The following is a 23000-nucleotide window of genomic DNA, read 5'->3' on the forward strand; positions in this document are numbered from 1 at the left end:
TTGTTATTTTAATTTGTTTTATTATTGTTTTTTATGGTGTAGGGAGGAGGCCCAAGAGGGGTCATGTGTGTGTTGTGTATGGGCATGTCAGGAGAGCGTGGTGTGTGTGCGATCAAAAAACCCTTGTAGGGAATAGAGGGGTGGGGGATTGAAATGCAGATTTTTGATGAAATTAAGTTTCATTGTTGATTAAAATGAACTGCATTTTTTTACATACTTTTATATAACTGTGGCACAGCGACATAGGCATAACCCCACTACCAGACACACAGGAGATGCGAAAATGGGAGGGAGAGATGCCCATACAGAACATGTGCAAGGCGCTTCCATTGTATTTTGAGAAGATTAAGAAGTATCAGAGCCAGTGGGTGACCAAGACTAGGGAAGGGGGGATGCCCCGCTCCTGGCTAGATCAATGGTCCATTGACAGAAGCGTGATGGAACACATGTCTACTTTCTTGACACTGAAGTATAAGCGGAGACCATTGCAGAATAGAAGTGAGTACTGAACCTCTGTAAAATGTTTGAGGATACAGAGGATCACAATGGGAAGGAGTGACACATGACAGCAGTAAAGATACAGGCTCAGGAGAAAATGGAAAAGAAATGATGGGAAGAAATAGAATATTTGCACTAGCAACACACCCTGTGGAGGGGTACATGAACTCAACATATATATCGGCAGGCACAACTGTAGCAACACCAGCCATAGTCCCACTTTTACCCTATGTCCCCCTCATGAGGTCACTACACACACACCTGGGTGAGCATGAGAGACCTAGAAGAAACACTGACATCAACACAAACAGAGTTAGCCAGACTATGGGCAGCATGTTATGTAACAAAGATGGACACACCAGTGCAACCAATGGGGGATGGGTCAAAGTCAGAAGACTTCTTGTTTGGAATATACAAGGCACCCATAAGAACAGTCCACATAGACCTTGATGGAGAGACAGGCAGCTAGGGTAATGAACATGTAGGGTCATAGAGAAGAGATGAAGAAGAGTGGAGTGAATTGGATGAGGTTGAGGATGATGAGGAAGGAGATGCAGAGCAAGCGCCTCAATACGCTCTGAGGGTGGAAAATGTGTGGGACAGAAGATTGAGTGAGAATTCTGGCAGGATAGCATTAGCAAGGAAAAGGGCAAGTGTACCAAAGGGCAGAAAAAGCAAGATGAGGATGCAAATGCCACTGATACACAAGGGAGCAGGGAGGCCACAATATGTACCATGGGCACAGATGGACTAGAATAACCTCCTTAAGGCACTCCCACCACTTACAGCGGGGGCGGGGAAGTGGATATATGCTTTTCAAAAGAACACAGAAGGGGTGCCCTTTACAATAGGGGAGATAAAAAGCTTATTGGTGGCCGCAGTTTTGGCTCAATCTGCAGATGTTTGGGTGAAGGCGCGGCACTCAGGAGTAACACTGAGTAACAACACCCATGATGGAGCCTTGTTCAACAAGATCAGAGCCAGTGTATGGGATGCACTTTGGCGAACATTCCCAGACACTCCAGATTTACAGTTCATTATTCAATACATTCAATATACAATGGGGGATGATGAAGACGCTGCACAGTTTATCCTCAGGGTTCAATGGATGTGGAGGGTAGAAACAGGCAATGCCTGGGACCAATCAACCCCCTTTTTCTATTTCATAGTGAAACAGGGCCTACCCAAGGAAGTGCAGAAAGCGCTTGATAAGATAGCTGGGATTGAAGCAAAAGTGTGGCCCGAAATTCAAAGCATTATAGTTCATCATTGTAGGAGATTAAAAGAGAAGGAAATAATTCAGAAGCGGCAGGCAGAGGAAGTGAAACTAGTGCAAAATAAATTGGCCAAAGTAACTGTGGTGGCATTGGGACCAACACAAACACTGACACAGACATAGGAGGGAGGGTACACCCCTAATGCTACGGGTGCCAGAATAGCCACAGTGTGGGCTGAAGGAGGGCAAGGACAGTGGGGTGTAAACCTGCAATTTTCTGGTCCACAGTGGCAAGGGGATGGGTTTCGGGGGATGAGACCTGAGGAGGAGGAACGGGGCCGTGTTGGACATGGAGGAAGCAGGGCCATTTTTCGAGAGAATATCAGAGTAGACAAGGTATGGGGTACAAATACAGTGAGCAAAATTACAGCCCCCCACCGTATGGGACCACCAGGGACTGCCCCCCAGGATGTCCTCAATACTGTACGAGATCCATCAAGCCTACATGCAGCTACCCCAACAGACACCCGGCCCGATCCACTGTGGCACCTGCAACAGGCAGTGCAGCAGTTCAGCCCCACCCCAACATGCAGCAAACGGGAAACATGAATGCCTTCGGTGGCGCACATAATGGCACAGTGGCCTGGTTTCAAGGTGCTACAGGGGTAGGGGAACACCTTTTTCATTTACTGGGACAGACACGTACCCTGTTTAATGCAACCCACAGAGAACACTTGCATGTCCAGTCCTGTCAATGACCCTAAACCCAGAAGAGGAACCATTGGTGGATCCAGAGAAAGGGAGCCAACACTTTTCTTCATGGTCGACTCGGGAGCTGAGAAGTCGTGCATTAGTGAAGGTATTTTCCATTATCAGGCACAACTCTCAACATACAGGGAATGCCTGTGGCTGTTTTAACAGTTCCACACAAAACAGATTTAGTTGTAAAGGGGGGCGGGTCGTAAGGGTTCCCCTTTTGTATTCTGAGAGCTCTCCTGTTAACTTGCTCAGTAGGGATCTGCTCAGCAAGCTGAACATGGCAATCACATTCACAGACAATGGTATCATCTGCGCAACACCTGGCATGTTCACAATGAGGGCAATGCTCATGATACATGCCATGGCATGTGACGTGGTGATACAAGGCTTCCCTGTCAACCCCAACATGTTCATTTATGGCATTACAGAGCAATGCCCCAGATTACTAAAACTTGATAGAGAGTACCAACTGATTTAATTTTTCGGCATGTGGTGTCCCCAGAGCTAGTGGCAGGCACTATACTATCCCTAGATCTAGAAGGGCTGCTGCAGTCTTCCAAAATAATTGTAGTCCTAGGTACAGATCTTACAACAACTATGACAGGGAAATCATAATCGAAATATGTATCCCCTGTGAGATCATGGTACAGTACCGAAGAGTCCATAGCCCCCTCATGGCTGTTGTCATGCAACACCTGTTCAGCCAAACAACTTATAACAGGTCCTCACACAACCAACCTGCACAATGTAGGGATAATGAAAGAAGTGACCCGCACAAGAATCACACTAAATGGCGGGGCAGTGTAACGCCGGCTGAAGCAATGCCCATTATCCAGAGAGACAGAAGAGGGGATCAGAGACACAATACAAGCTGTTCTACACAGAGGGATTATAATACCCTCTACTTCACCATGCAACACAGCAACATACCCCATTAAAAAGTCATCAGAGGGCAGTAGGAAGATGATCTAAGATCTATGCCCCCTCAATGATATAGTGCATAAAGAATTTCCACTTGTTCCAAACCCGTCCTCCATTTTGTGCAGTATCCCCAAGGAAGCAACCCATTTCACGGTGGTCAATTTAAAGAATGCCTTTTTTTCGGCACCCATGCACCCAGACTTACAGTACCTGACAGCATTTACACATGGCAGAAAGTGCTATGAACACGCTTGCTTGCCCCAAGGGTACTGTGAGAGACCAAGCATATTCAACAGGATACAGCACAAAGACTGAGGTAACATCCAGGTCCCCAGCACAATAATTTAGTACGTAGACAACCTATTAGTGTGCACTGACAACAAACAGAACTGTTGCGGGGACTCCATTGCCCTACTGCAACTGTTAGCATGTAAGTAGTAAAATTTTCTCAAGGCACAGCTCCTGGATTGCCAGCATGAGGTACTCTATCTAGGACAGCTTATTTCTACAGACGGCAAAATAAATATCCCTGGCAGGGCAGCGACAGTGCACGCCACGGCTATAGCAGTTACAGTAAAATATGTGCAGAAATTCTTGGGGTTACGTAACTATTGCAGGGTATGGATTCTGGATTATGCAGCATACATGAGGCCACACCTGCAGGGCCTCAAGGAAGCTCAAAAAGAAAGCAGTAAAAAAGGGTGGACAACACAAACATGATTGAAATTTTCACTGATCTAAAAGAAGGCTGGGGGGCTATCTAGATAACATCAAGTTTAAATCGGACTGCAAACACTATGTGATTATGATGATGGCGGCAGCTCTGGTGCTGGCACACAAGTGGGAAAAAAAGGACCCTCCGCAGGAACATGAATGGGTGGTCAAGATGTGGTCCTTGGTTGCATTGGAGTGGCTAACATATTCGATACAGGGGGCGTCTCAGAAATGTAGCACTGATTGGGCCTCGATTTTGACCTTCCCGAAACATGGTGAGAGGCGCCCATGGTGCCCGCAGAGCATGAGCCTATTGGGGATTATGGGCAGCCCGGGGGAAGGGGTTGTATGAAAGGTCAATGTATGACACCGAAATCATTATTGTCAAAGGGATGAAGCAGGTTTACTAGTGGGTCAACCTGGACTGGTCGTAAGACAAAGGGAACCTCGAGCTGGGGGAGGGGCAGGGGAGTTACAAATGTTACTGTTTTGTTTCATAAATGCCAATACAAACCTAATGAAAAAAAATGCAAAAGAGCACAATCAGACACAAGCCACTGGCCTACTATAGCAGTACACTAAACTCAGTGATGCAGGGACAATGTGCATGCAAACAAGCTCCTGCTGCGCCTGCCTTTGCAATTGACAAGAGCACTGCAATTGTGATGGGTTCTCAGTGACATTGTATGTGGAACACTCAGTATTTGCTATTTTAGAATGATTCAAGTTCACTCATGCCACCCAGCGGGCATCAACAAATTAGATTATCCTCTCAAGCCCACATATCCATGTTGTAAGATGTAAAACAGTAACCCATGCCACATTCCTGATGGAACCGTACACAGACGAAGACTTACAGAAACATGACTGTGCCTTTGGAGGAGGGAGAGGTACTTTTCATTGATGTTTCCATGACAATCAATCAGGACATAGGCCAGAGAAATGCTGGGGCTGCAGTGGCGTAATTAGAAGCGTGCAAGTATGAGACAGTTGTAATGAAAAGGTTACCCATGCATTACTCAGCACAAGCGGCAGAACTCATACCACTCATTGAAGCGCTTCAGGCATCAAAGGGGTGTTATGCCACCATTTATTCAGACACTGCATATGTCACTACAGCGGTGCAAGCAGGTCTTTCTGCTGGAAAAGGAGTGGCTACAGACGGGCAGATGGATCAGCAGTGCAACACGTAGCATTACTTAATACCCTGATTTCCGCTGTGGCAGATCCATCTGTGTGGCAGTCATTAAATGCACAGCCCACACAAATAATAGTGTCAAATTTCATTAGAAAATGCTGCCACCAACAAGCAGCAAAGGCAGCAGTATATCCCCTGGTGCCCACACCTGCGACTGTGTAATTGCAGCCATCACCACGAGGCCAGACACAAACCCATACACACCATTGCCAATAGCGCAGATAATAGAGCTTCAGTGTAGGGCACTGCAGGAAAAACGAGTGATCAGACTCAAGTGTGGGTATGTACAGTCTCCAACTGACCTCTTGTGGAGGCAACAATGCACTCGGAAGGTAGTTATGCCTGTGGAACTACTGCACACAGCTTTTGAACAGTTGCACTACCTCTCCCACAACTCCAAACAACACATATCAGCAGACATAGAGGAAGATTTGTTTATACCAAATCTCCAAGAATACCTCTCAACAATGGTTGTGCAATGCACCACATGTCAAGTGTTCAGCACTGGAATGGCACTCTGCACATTGTGAGGCACTCTGGACTGCCCCATCGGGCCATTCCATGAGCTGCATGTTGATTATGCAGACATGGACGGGATATGCAACGGAGCTTGATACCTCATTGTAGTAGTGTGTCCATTGTTGCGGTGTGCCCACCCAGACATCAAGTGTGCAGCAAAATTTCCTCGTATGTGAGGTGTTACCCCGATGGGGTGTTTGTGATATTTTGAGATCTGATAAAGGCATTCACTTTTTTAATGAACTCTTTAAGGAAATCACAGTGCTGTTAGGCATTAAGCACTGTATGTGTTCCATGTATAATCCCGAAGAACATGGTGTTGTGGAAGAATCAACAGCCTCCTTAATAGTAGGCTTTCTAAATTGTGTAACACCCTAAAAAAGAACTGGACACACTGCCTGCCCCTGTTCAATTTATGTACTCAGCCAAATAAGGACCATCATCTCTGCGATAGTGATAGGCAGCTGCATGCAAAAGCCCATCTACCATGTGAGGTGGGCATCAGATGCCCACATAGTTGCAGCAATTATGGGAAAGGAGTTCAAGGAATATTTGACAAACTTGATATGTGCAATCAAATGTGTTTCATGACAAATGGCACCACTTCACCCAGATGACACCCAAAAAACAACAGTTCCACCGGCTGACACAGCACCCTTCCAACCACTGTTGCTTGGGGAGTTGGTGTATGTCAGAGGTTTTGTGTGCAAATGGAACACTCATAGGTTCCATGGGCCCTATGAGGTAGTGTTTTCCTCCCCTCTTGCAGTAAAGGTGAACAGGCTTCGATATTGGATATGCCTCTCAGACATTTGCAGCGCCTCACTGAGTTCCACACCAGTACCTTGAAATTAACACAACCAGTATACCTTAGCTTACTTAGCTTAACGCTGACAATATAAGTGCATGCACAAAAGAAAGCAAGACAAGCATTGTTGCAAGACGCATAAGCTCAGTAAATTAAAACTCTCTCTCTCTCTCTCTCTCTCTCTCTCTCTTTCCTTCGTCCCATCTCCTCCTCACCACTTCTTCCCCTTCTCCCCTTCCTTGATCCCCTCCCCCTTGCCAAACCATCCCTCTGTCATACCCATTCTTGTTCTCATTACAGGTGAAAAGAAGATGAAGAGTGCAAAGTCAAAGTGTTCATTGAGTAGAGATAGAAATGTTATTAGTTCTACTAGAATGTATTCATACCAATGCGGCCTGAATTTCACAGCCATTTTGTTCAACTTCCTTATGTTTCTGTTAGGAATATATTGGGGATCACCTTTTATCTAGGCAAGCCTTCTAAAAGAGGAATTGAGGGGGAACATGAATAAAGGTACACCTCTGAACTTAACTGAACCATAAGAACACAACTGTATATATGTATAATACGTCCCAGCGAAATGACACCAGTACCCATATGACTGTATTCACGAGTAACATGTTTGAAATACTAATTCCAACTATTATAAACCTCTTTTGTAGCACAAATAATTGGAATAACACCGCAATTATCAGGAGTAGATTACATCACACCATGACAAAATGTAAAGACAAGCGCTCAGGCTCAAATGTGATACATAACATGGCCTAGGCCTGGATGCGGTTGAAGATATCCATCATCGTGAACACTCAAACCATTGGTACTCCGACATGAGTTCAGTGGGGAGACAAACAACTAATAGCAGTTGCTATGTGGGATCATTAAGACCACATGCATCAGAGGCACCCAAGGTCCTAGTACTACAAGAAGTTCCGATTATAGAGGGACAACACCTGACACAATGCCTCTTGCGCTAAGTAGGGTCAAAGGCAATTTCCAGGCACGCGACGTGCATCCACACCCTGTCGATCCAGATGCCCCGAAGTGTAAAACGAGTGCTACAAACACCAACTGTCTAAAGCAACCCTATTTGGTGATCAAAGGAGCAAAGTATGTCAAAAATAAGTAGCAGGAAACGACCCTCACTTGCCAAGCTGAAGGGCTCCTGGGGTTTCAAGAAAGGACTGTGGCCCTCATGGAAGGAACATGAGCACAAACATGGACAGATCATGTCATGAAACTGATTTGGATTGCAGCAATGGAGAAGCCAATACAAGTGCACCAAGAAAAGACTTCTGAGTTGTGCTTTTTCAGTGAAGGAACTATCTTTGACAGCTCAAATGAATGATGCAACAGGATCTTGTTGATTCCAGATCTAAAGAGGGGCACAGCAGCACTGATGGACTACTGCTGGGTGTGTGGCCAGCAAACATACTTTGACCTCCCACCCTCCTGGAGGGGCTATTGCTTGCTAGCTTTGCTATGCTCATCCCTATTAGTAGTCCCAGAAGAACACCTGGAAGGGGTGTCACTGCCCAATGAAGCACCATCAGTGGCCTCAAAGATCGCAGAACAAAACACACTGTCACCACCAGACATTCGTATTGTCCCTGGGAAAGAGCCATATGGGCAGCTGCGGTGAAAAAAGAGAGCATCAAACTATCTGTCCAAAGACTCATCGAAATTGCTTGAAGAAATACCTGAAGAATACAAGCTATTTACCTCAGCATAGACATTTTTTGCATCAATATTGCTACGTGGTGTACAAGCACAAGCTAATGCCAAATGGCTCCAAATTGTGCACTCAGAACTGGTCCAGTTGGTTAACGACACCAATCAGGTGTTCAAAATCATAAAGGTCAAGCTGCGTGACCTAAGGCTGATGATGATGCAAAGCCACTACATCCTCGATATGCTGACGGTGATGGAAAGTGTGTGCAAAAAGATAGGGAGTTCATGTTGCACATTTGCACTTTCTGAAGATGCTGAAAATGGGACTTTGTCACACATCATCTCATCACTGCAGTGCATGATCTAGGGGCCAAAATGAAAATAGAAGCTGGCATACAAGAGGAGGACTGGTTTACACTCCCTTTTAGCAGCGCCCAGTCCTGGCTAGGAACATTGATGAAGAGGATTGTGCCCATCATTGTGTTTGTCTTGGTCTTCTTCTGCAGGTGTCAATTGGGTCTAAGGTGTTGTGCCAAAGCAGTACCTAATAGCACAATGATCATGGTCTCTATTGGCATTCCAAAAGTATCTCATTGCACAAAGGAGGTAGAAGTTGAAAACTGACCACCATATTCCCTACATGGTCCCTATGTCATGCAGAGATGAAGTTGACTGACTATAACACAAAACCATTGTCCCACCCCGTGACCCTGAAAATTATAAAGAAGTATGGGTAGATTTGTCAGGGCAGCAGGGCTGCTTTTACATGAGATGTACTCATGAAGAGTATGCGCAAGCAGGAGAAAGCATACGACGTGTGTAGAGAATGGATGCCAATGTAGGTAACAGAAGCTGCAGTAAGAAGAGAAAACAAGCGCACATATGGGGAACAATTTGTTACTGTAGAAGTAACAAAAGGGGGGAGTGTTGGGATGGACATGAGTCTAGGTACATTAGAGTGAGGCAAATCCCATACATAGCGGTGTGATGTGCTAGGGGGAAAGACTGTGCTAACAAAACTGGCACAGATAAAATATCACTGGAATTATAGATGGATAGATTTCATGCACACACATAAAGAGACACCATTTTGTAGTTATGGTAGACACACTCAGCCCTGCCTGGCCACGTAGTAAAATGCAAGCTCGTTGGAGAAACCTGAACGAGCCCAAAAGGCTGAGGAGGATAAGCCAGTGTGGCTAGTTCTCACAGAAACGTCCCATTCTCCCTTAACTGTTGCAATTATTTACTATCATGAAAGGAATATGCACTGCATGGCCATGAGACAGCAGCAGGCTCCTTGTGGTGCCCATTCATCACAGCCAGGTCAACAGCAAACCACTAACCCCACCCAGCCCACCAGAAGTAATGCCACCCACCACCGATCCAGTCCAAAAACCCCTGCATTCCACCAGTTATAAAACCAATGGTCATAAAAGATCTGAACATGCATGACCGTTTCACCTCTTTCCATAAAAACACCCTTGGTAGTACGAGGTACAGGGAGATATACATTACAGATCAAAACAAGGGTTGAAGCCTTGGGTGTGTGGAGTGTGATATAGAGAGAACACAGAATGTTTGGGTGAGCATGATTGTATTCCTTCCCTTCCCCCTGGTGCCAGTCCCCAAGCCTCCCAGGTGCATGCCATAATGATGTAGTAGTAGCATTATATTACGATAGTAGCCTTGAAACAGCAACATTCGAAGAGCCTGACCTTCACTCCCTGGAGAGATAAACCCAGCTGACCCATGTGATAACAGACAGACGGCGGAGATGGGAACCAATCGTAGCCTGGCATCCCCTATGCAGCAGGACATTGTATATGGTCTCACCAATCAGCTGTGTGTGTTTAGACCCTATGGATGAGGACCTTAGTGATGCTGTGCACTCACATAATGTGCTGTTCATGATAATTCTGCCAGAACATTCCCGAGCAGCAGAGTCCTCTGCTGACTCCCTTATCTTTTGTACACCTTAAATCTTGCAAGCAATCTCTGGGCCTTTTTCCCTAGAGGATTCCTTCTGACATGAACGTAAAGGGACTTTGCTATACAATACAATATTTCCAAGGATGTCATGATTATCAGCATACACCTTCAATGACTGAATTGAAGAGTCCCCCAGAATCCACACAGGCTGTCTTCTCAGACACATTGCCACAGCCATTGTCACTTTTCTCACAACTCCTGCAAACAAAACTCCTACTACCCTCTATTCCTGTACACTGCACCCAGCACACCTGATTGGCTAATCCCCACAGTCCCCTTTCCAAGCCAGGCATCCTCTAAAGACCTGTATGTAACACATGTGGTCCCTTGACTACCGTGGTGTCCGCGGACCCCTTTGCATAGGGGCAGCCCTCCTACCCTTTCCACTTTCATGTTCTCAACACACCCTCATTGCTGCTTCCAAACAGTCACACATCCATCCATCAATCATATCCAAAACCTCTACACTTAACCCTGTCTTCGCACTTCAGCTCTTTGAATGCATAATTGAACTCTCAGAGTATATATTTCTTGGTAATTAAAGACATCTGTATTAAAAAAGTACTCTGCAGCTGTCCAGGATTTCTATTTCCAGATTGATCAAGATCTGCATCTAACAGAACATAGTACATGTATAATAGTACATGTATGCCTGGAGGAATCATCACCAAACTTTGGAAAGAAAGTATATGGCTGGCTCTTAATTGTTTTGTCAAGTTGGGTGAGGTTTCTTGCAGGGGGGGCACAGTTGTAGGGGGGACCCAAAACATTTTTTTTCCCATAGACTGAATGCGGAAAAACTTTCAGCACAGCTACAGGCCGAACGGCTGGATGGATTTTCACCAAATTTGTGGGAGGAGCGGGGGCTTGGGTCAGAAAGTGTGCTAATGTGTGTTTGCTGGAAATCCAATCAGTACTTTTGTTGCAAAGAACTGAAATGTATGTCCCAAAAAATGTGTGATATATGGGTCCACTCCGTGGACCAATTTTTACCTGTTCGCTCTGTGGACCAAAGTCTCATTGGCCTGCAGTATACCAGGATATCGGCAAACATTGGACGCGGTTGGTGGTTGGCTGGAGGGAACCGTGCTGTGCGTCAAAGGTTTGGGCCAATGCTGCCATGGTGTATCAGAGGTGATGTGTGTGTGGCAAGGCTCTAAGCCATTGTGTACATGGCTGGGTCTCTTGTACTTAGCAGTGTGTGCATTAATTTGTCATATCTGGCTCCGCTCTGGTGTCCCATTTCCCTGTTTGCTGCACGGTCAAAATTGTGATTGCACTACAGTGTGCGGTGACGGGACGTGTGTCAAAAGTATTCCATGATGGCGGTATGTTGTATCGGAGGACAATGCGGTGGTGAAAGTGCTTGAAAACCATAGTGTACAGCATCTGGTGGTGGGAAGAAGGGATGGAAAGGTTGCGGGAGTGAGAAGTGCTTCATGTAATATATCTCATTAGAATAATACAGTGGTGTGCCAGCACTATCTGTGCATACACCGCCAATGCGCAGATACCTCAACAGGCAACAATCATGTGTGGTCATTGCAGGCAGCCTTCATTATGGCATGTGAGCTGCAGCAGCGATGTCTTTCTGTGATGAGTGGTGGCAGGCATATTTGCAGACGGGGAGTGCATTCCACAGGACATGAGGATTTAAACAAAGCATGTACTATGGTCTGCTGTGTGAAGTAAGTCTATAGCCCCTTCGATGCATGGCTGCAGCCCTAGCACAGTAAAGTATGTCCACTGGTTGAAAAGGTATGTCCACTGGTTGAAAGTAGGTGCCACATTGTTGCTTATTGTGTGTGGTTTGGCTGCAGTGCACACAATGTTGGTTGCATGGGTGTGGTGATTGGTAGAACAACCTATAGGTGTCGGTGTATGGGTGAACATGGTGCAGTGACCTGTCATGCAGTATGTCCACTGGGTGCACTAACAGAATAGTGTACATATGGAAGAAGTCACTGGTTCTTATATGTGCTTGTGTAGTGTGCATTGCACAGATTAATAAGTGTTGCAGTGCACTACGCACCATTGGTTCTATGCACGCACTAGAGTGTTGGGAGCTGGCCTAATGTGAAGATTGTCTTGTTTGTTTGGCATGCTTATAATGCTTTGTGCTTGGAAGTGGGTAGCGGTGCCAAACACATCGATATGTTTCTGCATTACGGTAAGTGGAACACGTGTCCTTGCCTCCCTGCTTTATGGTGCAGCTGTTGGGTGTCAGTGCTGGTGCATATGTTGCATTTGTGATTTCTGGCACATGCCTACATGGTCGCATGCATGGCTCTGTTATGTTGTGGTGAGTGTGGCCAAGGCCTACACTGTTGGTTGCATGGCCGAAGGCCGTAGGCCGTAGGCCATGTACCCAACAGCCTAGGCCTTCATCACAGCCACCACAACATAATGCAGCGATGCAGTTGTCACTCTGCATTCATTTGAAGTTGGTGAGTAGCACACAATAGTTGCGGAGGACATTGTGCACTTGGTAGAACAGCAGAAGTGAGCTGCTATGCGAACATTAGCATATGGTGTTCATCATTGCCCCTGTTGCACAATAGGGAGCCACATGTCACCATTTGCGTTTGCTATGGTTAGGCCCTTATAACACCCCTGCTTGAGAAATTGTTTGAACACACTGTGCCATGAAAGGAAGTCATCAGCATCAGAAAGTTGCAATATGGACAATGTACGCAGCCACTCACATACCATTCAGCACAGGCAACACAGCGTCATGGAGCCATGCATGTAAAGATGTGGCCAGGGTGAAAGTTGGCAGGTGCAATTGCAGATGGGGAATGCATTACACATGACAAGTGGAGTAAAACATGGGTTCTACTAGGGTGTGCTGTGTGTGGTGAGGCCCTAGCAGTCAGTGATGGTAGAGCAATGGCAGAAGGGGAGTACAATGAAGACCACATAGAACTTGAAACGTACACTGCAGTATGGTGTGTTGCATGTGCTTAGACCCTAGCCCCTTCGATGAATGGGTGGCCACCTGCACCGCCAAATATGTGCCCTGGGGTTGAAGTAGGTTTCACATTGTCACCTTCGGTGTGAGGTTTGTGATCATTACATAAAATGTTACTTTCATGGTTGTGGGGATTGGTTGCAATTCTTACACTGTGTAGTGCATGCCTGGACCTGATAGAGTGGCGACTCCTCTAGTGTGTCCTGTGGGAGCAGTGGCGAAGTAGTGGATGCTTAGAAGTGGCTAGAGGTGACCTGAATTTACATGGCCACTTGTTCATCTGTATGACTCTGTTATGTTGTGCTAGGTGTGGCCAAGGCCAATACTGTTGTGTGTATGGCAAAAGGCCGTAGCCCAGCACCAAAGAGCCTAGGCCTGCACCACAGCACGCCACCATAACTCAGACATCCAGTTTTAAGTATGCATGTCTCCGATAGTGGTGACTTTCAAAAAATGGTTCTGCAGGACCGTGTAGACGTGGTAGAACAGCACAAGTGAACTGATATGCGTCCAGTACCATATGGTGTACATTATGCCACCACCTTGGACATTAGGGAGGCACATGGCGCTATTTGCGTTTGGCATGAGTTGCCCTTTGCACCACCCATCCTATTTTACGTTTGTGGATTGCGGTATGTGGCAAATGTTCTCCTTCATGAGGCCATTGTGTTGTGCTGGGTGTGGGAAAGGCCTACACTATTGGGTACATGGCCAATGGCTTGCACCCACAAGCCTATCCCTTGACGACAGCCAGCACAACATAATGCTGCCATCTACGTGGATGGTGACCTTCGAATAATGTGTGGCACGAGCATTTTATACTTGGTGGAAAAATCAAAGTTAGGTGCTATGCGTTCACAAGGATATGGTGTATGTCATTGCACGTGTTGCAAATTAGGGAGCAATATGTTAGTATTTCCATTTGCTATGGGATGGCCTTTACAAGACCTTTGCTTGAGGAAGTATATTAACATATTGCGCCATGAAAGGAAGTCATCAGCATCAGAAAATTGCAATATGGACAATGTACAGAGCCACTCTCATAGCATTCTGCAAATCCAATGCATCGTCATGGAGCCATGCATGCAAAGATGTGGCCAGGGTGAAAGGTGTCAGGCGCAATTTCAGATGGGGAATGCATTACACATGACATGAGGAGTACAATGTTGGGTGCACTAGGGTGTTCTGTGTGTGGTGAGGCCTAAGCGTCTTGGATGCATGGCTGGAAGCCTTACACAAACAGCTATGTGGGTTGCTTGCAACTACTCATCTGATTGTGTGTTTTGTGTGTTGTTTGTGAGTTGTGCATACATGATTGATTCCATGGGTGTGCTCATTGTTCGCACATTGTACATTTTCCAGTGCATGGCAGGAGCTTATGGAGTGAACAGCTGTGGTTAGAAAGTGTATGTGTACCAGTGCATAGGGTTCAACTGCATAGTGTATGTCCTTGAGTAGTGTGCATTGTGCAGATTACTAACTACTGTATAGCAATTTGAAGTATGTTATCATTGGAGTTGGTGGAGTGCTGGGAGGAAAGAAACTATGGCTACCTGCAGTTCATGGTGCTGCTCTGAGCGAATATGGATGATGAAAGTGTAACGCTCACCTGATTCCCACAGAGGCGCGGGTCTTGGCAGGAAGGTGTCCGTAACCCGAAACGTGATGTGCAGGATTCGGTTGGCTTCCGGGGTCGAACCTCTCCGCACTGTGTGTCAAACTCGAAGGGTGAGGTTTCTGCAGGTGAAATAATATGGGGATTAAAGGTCTGGGTTGTTGAATGTCCCTATCTCTCTCCTCCCAGCTTGTCTGTTGAACCCCCCTCCCAGGTCAACTTGCTCACCTTAGATAGGTGAATGCTGGGCTCTCCATCTGCGTCTAGTGCAGGGTGCCGTTGCCAGTTCCTTCACTGGTGAAACGTTAGCCTCTTGACTTCAGAGGATGAGTACCGTCGTTGTCTGCACGACCGGTAAGTTTCTGGACACCTTTAGTCTGTGAGTATGGCAAGCGCTCTTACTGTCTCTTTCTTTGTCTTTGCAGGCGACGATGCAGAAAGAAGAAATCCGGAAATCGCCACGTGCCGGTGAGTGTAACACTGCTGTTGTCTATGCAGGTGAAGATGCAGCGTGAAGAATCCGAAATGCACAGCGTGCCGGTAAGTAGAATAATGCTGTTTATCTTTGTGCAGATGCAGCGTGAAGAATCTGGAATGCACGGCGTGCCGGTAAGTAAAATAATGCTGTTTGTCTTTGTGCAGATGCAGCGTGAAGAATCCGGAATGCACGGCGTGCCGGTAAGTAAAATAATGCTGTTTGTCTTTGTGCAGATGCAGCGTGAAGAATCCGGAATGCACGGCGTGCCGGTAAGTAAAATAATGCTGTTTGTCTTTGCAGGCGAAGGTGCAGCGTGAGACACGGCCGCTGCCGATGGATCAGGTAAGCAAACACTGCATGTCAAAGTTCGTTCTGCTAACCTGTTGTTTCTGATCTTTTGCAGGTGCTGATGTTGCTCGGGTACCGGAATGGTGAGTATAATTCTTGCAGGTTCAGGATCCAAAGAAGAAAAGCTGGAGCAGACTCGGTGAGCGTTCTGCTGCAGATGCAGAATAACGTGAATCACGTTTCATCAATCGGGTGTGGTTTAAATAGCCTTGGAGTGATGAGGCGTCTCCTTCCACGGCCCCGCCTAGGTAAGAAAAGAGTTCCTGCTTCCAGAAGAGTTCCAGTGGAGTGGAGCTGCCCCACCCAGGTAAGAAAAGTAGTCCCAGTTCACCGAGGACTTTTAAGAGTCTGGCAAGTCAGCAGCATGGTCTGCCGCAGGTAAGTCCACCCAAGCATCTTCACACCTATGATGAGCCCGGCGCTTCCAGTGCCGGGACCAAGGCTTCTGATGAGCCTGGTGCCACCGGCGCCAGGACAAGGTCCAAAACGTCCCTGTGGGGACCGGCTGGTGCCTAGGATCAGGGTTAGGGGCCTGCTTCCAAGGACGTTGGACTGATCCTGGCTCCTTGGAAGCAGTGATCATGACAGTATCCCCCCTCAAGGCCCCTCCTAAGTGTGTCTTCTCCGGGGGCTTTGGCTTGTCGGGGTGATTCAGATGGAATCTCTTGACCAGACGAGGTGCGTGGACGTGTTCTGAGGGTTCCCAAGACCTTTCCTGGGGACCGTATCCTTTCCAATCAACCAGATAGTATAATTTAGACCTGGAAATTTTGGAGTCTAGGATGTTCTTCACTTCAAATTCGAGTTCTCCGTCTACCAAAACGGGTTCCGGGAGTTCAGTCAATCGGGTTTCTGGTTGTACTGGTTTTAATAAGGAGACATGGAATACTGGATGTATTTTCATATGCGTAGGTAATTCCAATTTGGCAGCCACCGGATTAATTATGGCAGATATGAGGTAGGGCCCCAGGTATCTCGGGATGAACGTGCGGGGTCCTTTTAAAGGCAGGTGCTTAGTGGATAACCAGACTTGATCTCCTACAGCGTAGTGAGGGGCCTCTTTACATTGCCGATCGGCTGCCTTTTTTAATTGAGCTTTAGCTCTTTGCAGATGGGCAGTGGCTTCCTTAAAAGCACAGGTGATCTCTGAATGCAAGTGATCCACAGCAGGTGCTTCAATTTCTTGGGGAGGATCCAGGTTGGAGGTTCTAGGATGGTGTCCATATAACAAGAAAAAAGGAGTCTTCCCGGTTCCAGAATGAGTCGAATTGTTATACGCGTATTCAGCGATCCAAAGAATGTCCTTCCAGGGGTTTTCTGTTTGTTGGAGCATGCAGCGTAGATATTGTTCTAGTGTCTGGTTTGTCCTTTCGGTTTGTCCGTCAGTTTGGGGATGGTGACTGGTCGAAAGTCTTACATCAACTTGGGCTAGACGACAGCAACTGCGCCAGAAGTGGGAGATGAATTGACTTCCCCTATCGGAGACTAAAACCGAAGGAAAACCGTGTAAGCGAACGATGTTTGCCAAGAATTCCCGGGCCAATACTGAGGCTGAAGGCAGACCCTTCAAGGGTATGAAGTGAGCCATTTTCGAGAATAGATCCACGACTACTAAGATGGTAGTATATCCCAAGCATGGAGGTAAGTCCGTGATAAAATCCATGGACAGGGTATGCCATGGACATGGAGGGATGTCAAGTGGCTGTAATAGGCCGGCTGGTCTTTGCTTTTGACTTTTATTCTGGGCACACACACCGCAGGAGATTACAAAGTCTCTAATATCCCTTTTCCACGATGGCCACCAGAAATGTCTTTTAATCTTTTCCATGGTTTTGGTAATGCCAGGGTGCCCCTCCATTAGAGAATCATGATAACCGGAGATTACTTGTTTTTGTAGTTTCTCACAGGGCAAGTGCAATCGTCCTCGGAAATATGGTAGGTCTTGATCTACTGAGAAATCTTTCCCTTTAATTGCCAGTCCTGCAAATCGGTCGGAGTTAGGAGCGATTTCACCGTGGTCTTGATGTCTTCAAAAGATTGAGTGCTGACCAAACCCAAAATCCTTTGTTCTGGGATTATGGGTATTGGATCTGGATTGATCAAATGTTCATCTACTCCCATCCGGGAGAGGGCATCCGCTTTTCCGTTCTTACTGCCTGGTCGATAAGTAATTATAAAGTCAAATTCTGCTAGAAACAGAGCCCAACGAAGTTGTCTGGAAGACTGAGCTTTGGCTGTCTTTAGGTATTGTAAATTGCGGTGGTCAGTCATTACGGTGACTGTGTGTCTGGCTCCTAGAAGATAATAACACCAGGCTTTAAAGGCCGATCTGATGGCCAAAAGTTCCTTGTCTGTAATTGAATAGTTGATCTCAGGAGGCGAAAACTTGCGGGACCAAAAGGCAACCGGATGTAGTTGGTTTGTGACCGAATCTCTTTGTGATAAAACTGCACCCATAGCAAGACTAGAAGCATCCGTTTCCATGATGTAAGGTAGTTCTGGGCGAGGGTGTTTTAAAACAGGTGCAGAAATGAATTTAGCTTTTAAGTCTTGAAAAGCTTGTTCCGCTTCAGAAGACCACTCAAAACGTTTGTTCTTTTTCAACAGAGCGGTGATGGGCTGGACTATCCGGGAAAATTCAGGAATGAATCTGCGGTAAAAGTTAGCGAATCCTAACCTGCTTTGAACTCCTTTTACAGAGGTCGGTGATGGCCACTTGATAATTGCATCAACTTTCTTTGAATCCATATGGACTCCGTTAGGTGACAGTATGAATCCCAGGAACTCGACTTCCGTTGCGTTGAAGACGCATTTCTCAAGCTTAGCAAAAAGACTATGTTGACGCAATCTCTCGAGAACCTTTTTAACATGTCTCTGATGTTCTTCTTCAGATGATGAATAGACGAGGATGTCGTCAATGTAGACAACTACACATATGTCAATGAGTTCTCTGAGGACATCGTTCATAAAATATTGGAAAGCAGCAGGAGCATTACACAGTCCAAAGGGCATCACTTGATATTCGAATAGCCCGTACTTGGTGCGGAAGGCCGTTTTCCATTCATCGCCCTCTTTGATCCGTACCAAGTGGTAGGCTCCTCTGAGATCCAGCTTTGTGTATATACAGGCATCTTTGACTTGGTCCAGGAGTTCAGGGATCAAAGGTAACGGGTATCTGTTTTTAACAGTGATCTGATTCAGGGAGCGGTAATCTATGCAAGTCCTAAGGTCTCCTTCCTTTTTCGGAACGAAGAACAAAGCCGATGAAGCTGGAGATTTTGAAGGACGGATAAACCTGTTAGCTAGGTATTGGTCCAGGTACTGTCTGAGGTGAATGTTCTCGGGCTCGGTGAGGGCATAGATCCTGCTGCAAGGAGGGGTTGTTCCAGGTATCAGATCTATTTGACAGTCGTAAGACCTATGAGGAGGTAGGGTGTTAGCTTGATCCTTCTGGAAGACGTCTTGGAACTCCTGGTATTCGGGAGGCAATTTGAGAATCTCCTCAGAAGAGATCGTCGCCAGTGAAACATTAGGTCGAGGATAACAAGTGGTAGAACACTCTGGAAACTGAACCGTCTTTGCTCGCCAATCAATCTGAGGGTTGTGCTTCTCTAACCAAGGGATTCCCAGAATGATCTGGAACTGAGGGGCCTTGATTACATCGAACACTATTCTCTCCTGGTGTCCATTATGACTCAACAGCGTCACTTCTTGGGTGGCATGCGTTACTGGTCTGGAGGCTATCTCCGTGCCATCCACAGTAGTGATGACGTCTTTTACTGCCTTAGGGACAAGGGGTAGATTCATCCTTGATACCATTTCACGGTCCACATAGTTACCGATTGCTCCGCTGTAAATGTAAGCTTCAATTGCATGCAAACGATCCGGACGTTCAGGACTAATGAGGACCATGGGTATCACGAAATGCGAGGTCACGGGACAGATCTTAACGCTCGGCAAGAGGACCTCTACTCTTGTCGGGCGAGGTCGTTTTCCTGCTCAGAACTTGTGGTACAGGTATCAGCGGCTCCTACAGTCTTCTTAGCTGGTTTCACGGGACAGTCCCGAAGAAAGTGTCCTGAATTACCGCAATAGAGGCATAATTGCAGCTGCCTTCTTCTTTCCCGCTCTTTCTGGGTTAAAGGTCCTCTCATGCCCCCTATTTGCATGGGTTCCACAGTGTCAGCTCCCTTATTCGAGGTCTGTGGTTTGGAAAACACTCGGGTATCAAATCTGGAACGATCTGCCTTCCTGTTCTGTAGTCTATGGTCTAGTTGGACAACCAAGTCAATATAGTCTGAACATTCTTGTGGAGGATTCACAACCTGCGCTAGCACATCCTTGAGCTCTCCACGCAGGCCTCTGTAAAAAAGCGTTATTCTCTTGTCCTCGGGCCATTGTGTTTCCACTATGTGTCTATTGAAAGAGGCTATATAAGCCAAGAGGTCTTGGTTACCCTGTCGTAATGAGAGAAGTTCATTGTCCAAGGCCTGCCCTTGTGCATGTCTTGCGAACAGTTTCTCCATGCTGGACTGGAAGGCTTGAAAATCGTGTAAAACCGGATCATCCTGGGTGACTAAAGGGATCGACCAATCTGCAGCACTGCCACTGAGATAAGAAAGCACGAAAGCTACCTTGGCCTGGTCCGTTGGGAATGCAGCTGGTCGACACAAGAAATGCAGGCGGCACTGGTTGATGAACACTGCGAATTTCTTTGGATCACCAGCAAAGCGTTCGGGCGGAGCCAAGGGCACATTACCGGGCAGATTGATTTGCACTGGGTTTGAAGTGATGCAGAAGGATAACTCCCTCCTGGAACGGGCAAAGGTGTCTGTCCTGCCTGAGTTTGTAACAACTGCCTAGCAAGGTCCTCTGTTCGCTCCTTAGAAATTATCAGTTCTCTTCTTAGGGAGCTTGTTTCCTGGCGAGCTGCATGTACTTCTGCTCTTAATTCCCCAAGCAACTGGGCTAGTTGATCGGTATCTGAAGTTTCCATTGCGCCTGGGTAGGAGTTTAGTGGTGGGCTTCGCGTTCTGTAACGCTCACCTGATTCCCACGGAGGCGCGGGTCTTGGCAGGAAGGTGTCCGTAACACGAAACGTGATGTGCAGGATTCGGTTGGCTTCCGGGGTCGAACCTCTCCGCACTGTGTGTCGAACTCGAAGGGTGAGGTTTCTGCAGGTGAAATAATATGGGGATTAAAGGTCTGGGTTGTTGAATGTCCCTATCTCTCTCCTCCCAGCTTGTCTGTTGAACCCCCCTCCCAGGTCAACTTGCTCACCTTAGATAGGTGAATGCTGGGCTCTCCATCTGCGTCTAGTGCAGGGTGCCGTTGCCAGTTCCTTCACTGGTGAAACGTTAGCCTCTTGACTTCAGAGGATGAGTACCGTCGTTGTCTGCACGACCGGTAAGTTTCTGGACACCTTTAGTCTGTAAGTATGGCAAGCGCTCTTACTGTCTCTTTCTTTGTCTTTGCAGGCGACGATGCAGAAAGAAGAAATCCGGAAATCGCCACGTGCCGGTGAGTGTAACACTGCTGTTGTCTATGCAGGTGAAGAATCCGAAATGCACAGTGTGCCGGTAAGTAGAATAATGCTGTTTATCTTTGTGCAGATGCAGCGTGAAGAATCTGGAATGCACGGCGTGCCGGTAAGTAAAATAATGCTGTTTGTCTTTGTGCAGATGCAGCGTGAAGAATACGGAATGCACGGCGTGCCGGTAAGTAAAATAATGCTGTTTGTCTTTGTGCAGATGCAGCGTGAAGAATCCGGAATGCACGGCGTGCCGGTAAGTAAAATAATGCTGTTTGTCTTTGCAGGCGAAGGTGCAGCGTGAGACACGGCCGCTGCCGATGGATCAGGTAAGCAAACACTGCGTGTGAAAGTTCGTTCTGCTAACCTGTTGTTTCTGATCTTTTGCAGGTGCTGATGTTGCTCGGGTACCGGAATGGTGAGTATAATTCTTGCAGGTTCAGGATCCAAAGAAGAAAAGCTGGAGCAGACTCGGTGAGCGTTCTGCTGCAGATGCAGAATAACGCGAAGCACGTTTCATCAATCGGGTGTGGTTTAAATAGCCTTGGAGTGATGAGGCATCTCCTTCCACGGCCCCGCCTAGGTAAGAAAAGAGTTCCTGCTTCCAGAAGAGTTCCAGTGGAGTGGAGCTGCCCCACCCAGGTAAGAAAAGTAGTCCCAGTTCACCGAGGACTTTTAAGAGTCTGGCAAGTCAGCAGCATGGTCTGCCGCAGGTAAGTCCACCCAAGCATCTTCACACCTATGATGAGCCCGGCGCTTCCAGTGCCGGGACCAAGGCTTCTGATGAGCCTGGTGCCACCGGCGCCAGGACAAGGTCCAAAACGTCCCTGTGGGGACCGGCTGGTGCCTAGGATCAGGGTTAGGGGCCTGCTTCCAAGGACGTTGGACTGATCCTGGCTCCTTGGAAGCAGTGATCATGACAGTATCCCCCCTCAAGGCCCCTCCTAAGTGTGTCTTCTCCGGGGGCTTTGGCTTGTCGGGGTGATTCAGATGGAATCTCTTGACCAGACGAGGTGCGTGGACGTGTTCTGAGGGTTCCCAAGACCTTTCCTGGGGACCGTATCCTTTCCAATCAACCAGATAGTATAATTTAGACCTGGAAATTTTGGAGTCTAGGATGTTCTTCACTTCAAATTCGAGTTCTCCGTCTACCAAAACGGGTTCCGGGAGTTCAGTCAATCGGGTTTCTGGTTGTACTGGTTTTAATAAGGAGACATGGAATACTGGATGTATTTTCATATGCGTAGGTAATTCCAATTTGGCAGCCACCGGATTAATTATGGCAGATATGAGGTAGGGCCCCAGGTATCTCGGGATGAACGTGCGGGGTCCTTTTAAAGGCAGGTGCTTAGTGGATAACCAGACTTGATCTCCTACAGCGTAGTGAGGGGCCTCTTTACATTGCCGATCGGCTGCCTTTTTTAATTGAGCTTTAGCTCTTTGCAGATGGGCAGTGGCTTCCTTAAAAGCACAGGTGATCTCTGAATGCAAGTGATCCACAGCAGGTGCTTCAATTTCTTGGGGAGGATCCAGGTTGGAGGTTCTAGGATGGTGTCCATATAACAAGAAAAAAGGAGTCTTCCCGGTTCCAGAATGAGTCGAATTGTTATACGCGTATTCAGCGATCCAAAGAATGTCCTTCCAGGGGTTTTCTGTTTGTTGGAGCATGCAGCGTAGATATTGTTCTAGTGTCTGGTTTGTCCTTTCGGTTTGTCCGTCAGTTTGGGGATGGTGACTGGTCGAAAGTCTTACATCAACTTGG

The sequence above is a fragment of the Ambystoma mexicanum genome, chromosome 7q (genome assembly GCF_040938575.1).
Source record: "Ambystoma mexicanum isolate Mex_15411 chromosome 7q, UKY_AmexF1_1, whole genome shotgun sequence".
In the NCBI taxonomy this organism is placed as follows: Eukaryota; Metazoa; Chordata; class Amphibia; order Caudata; family Ambystomatidae; genus Ambystoma; species Ambystoma mexicanum.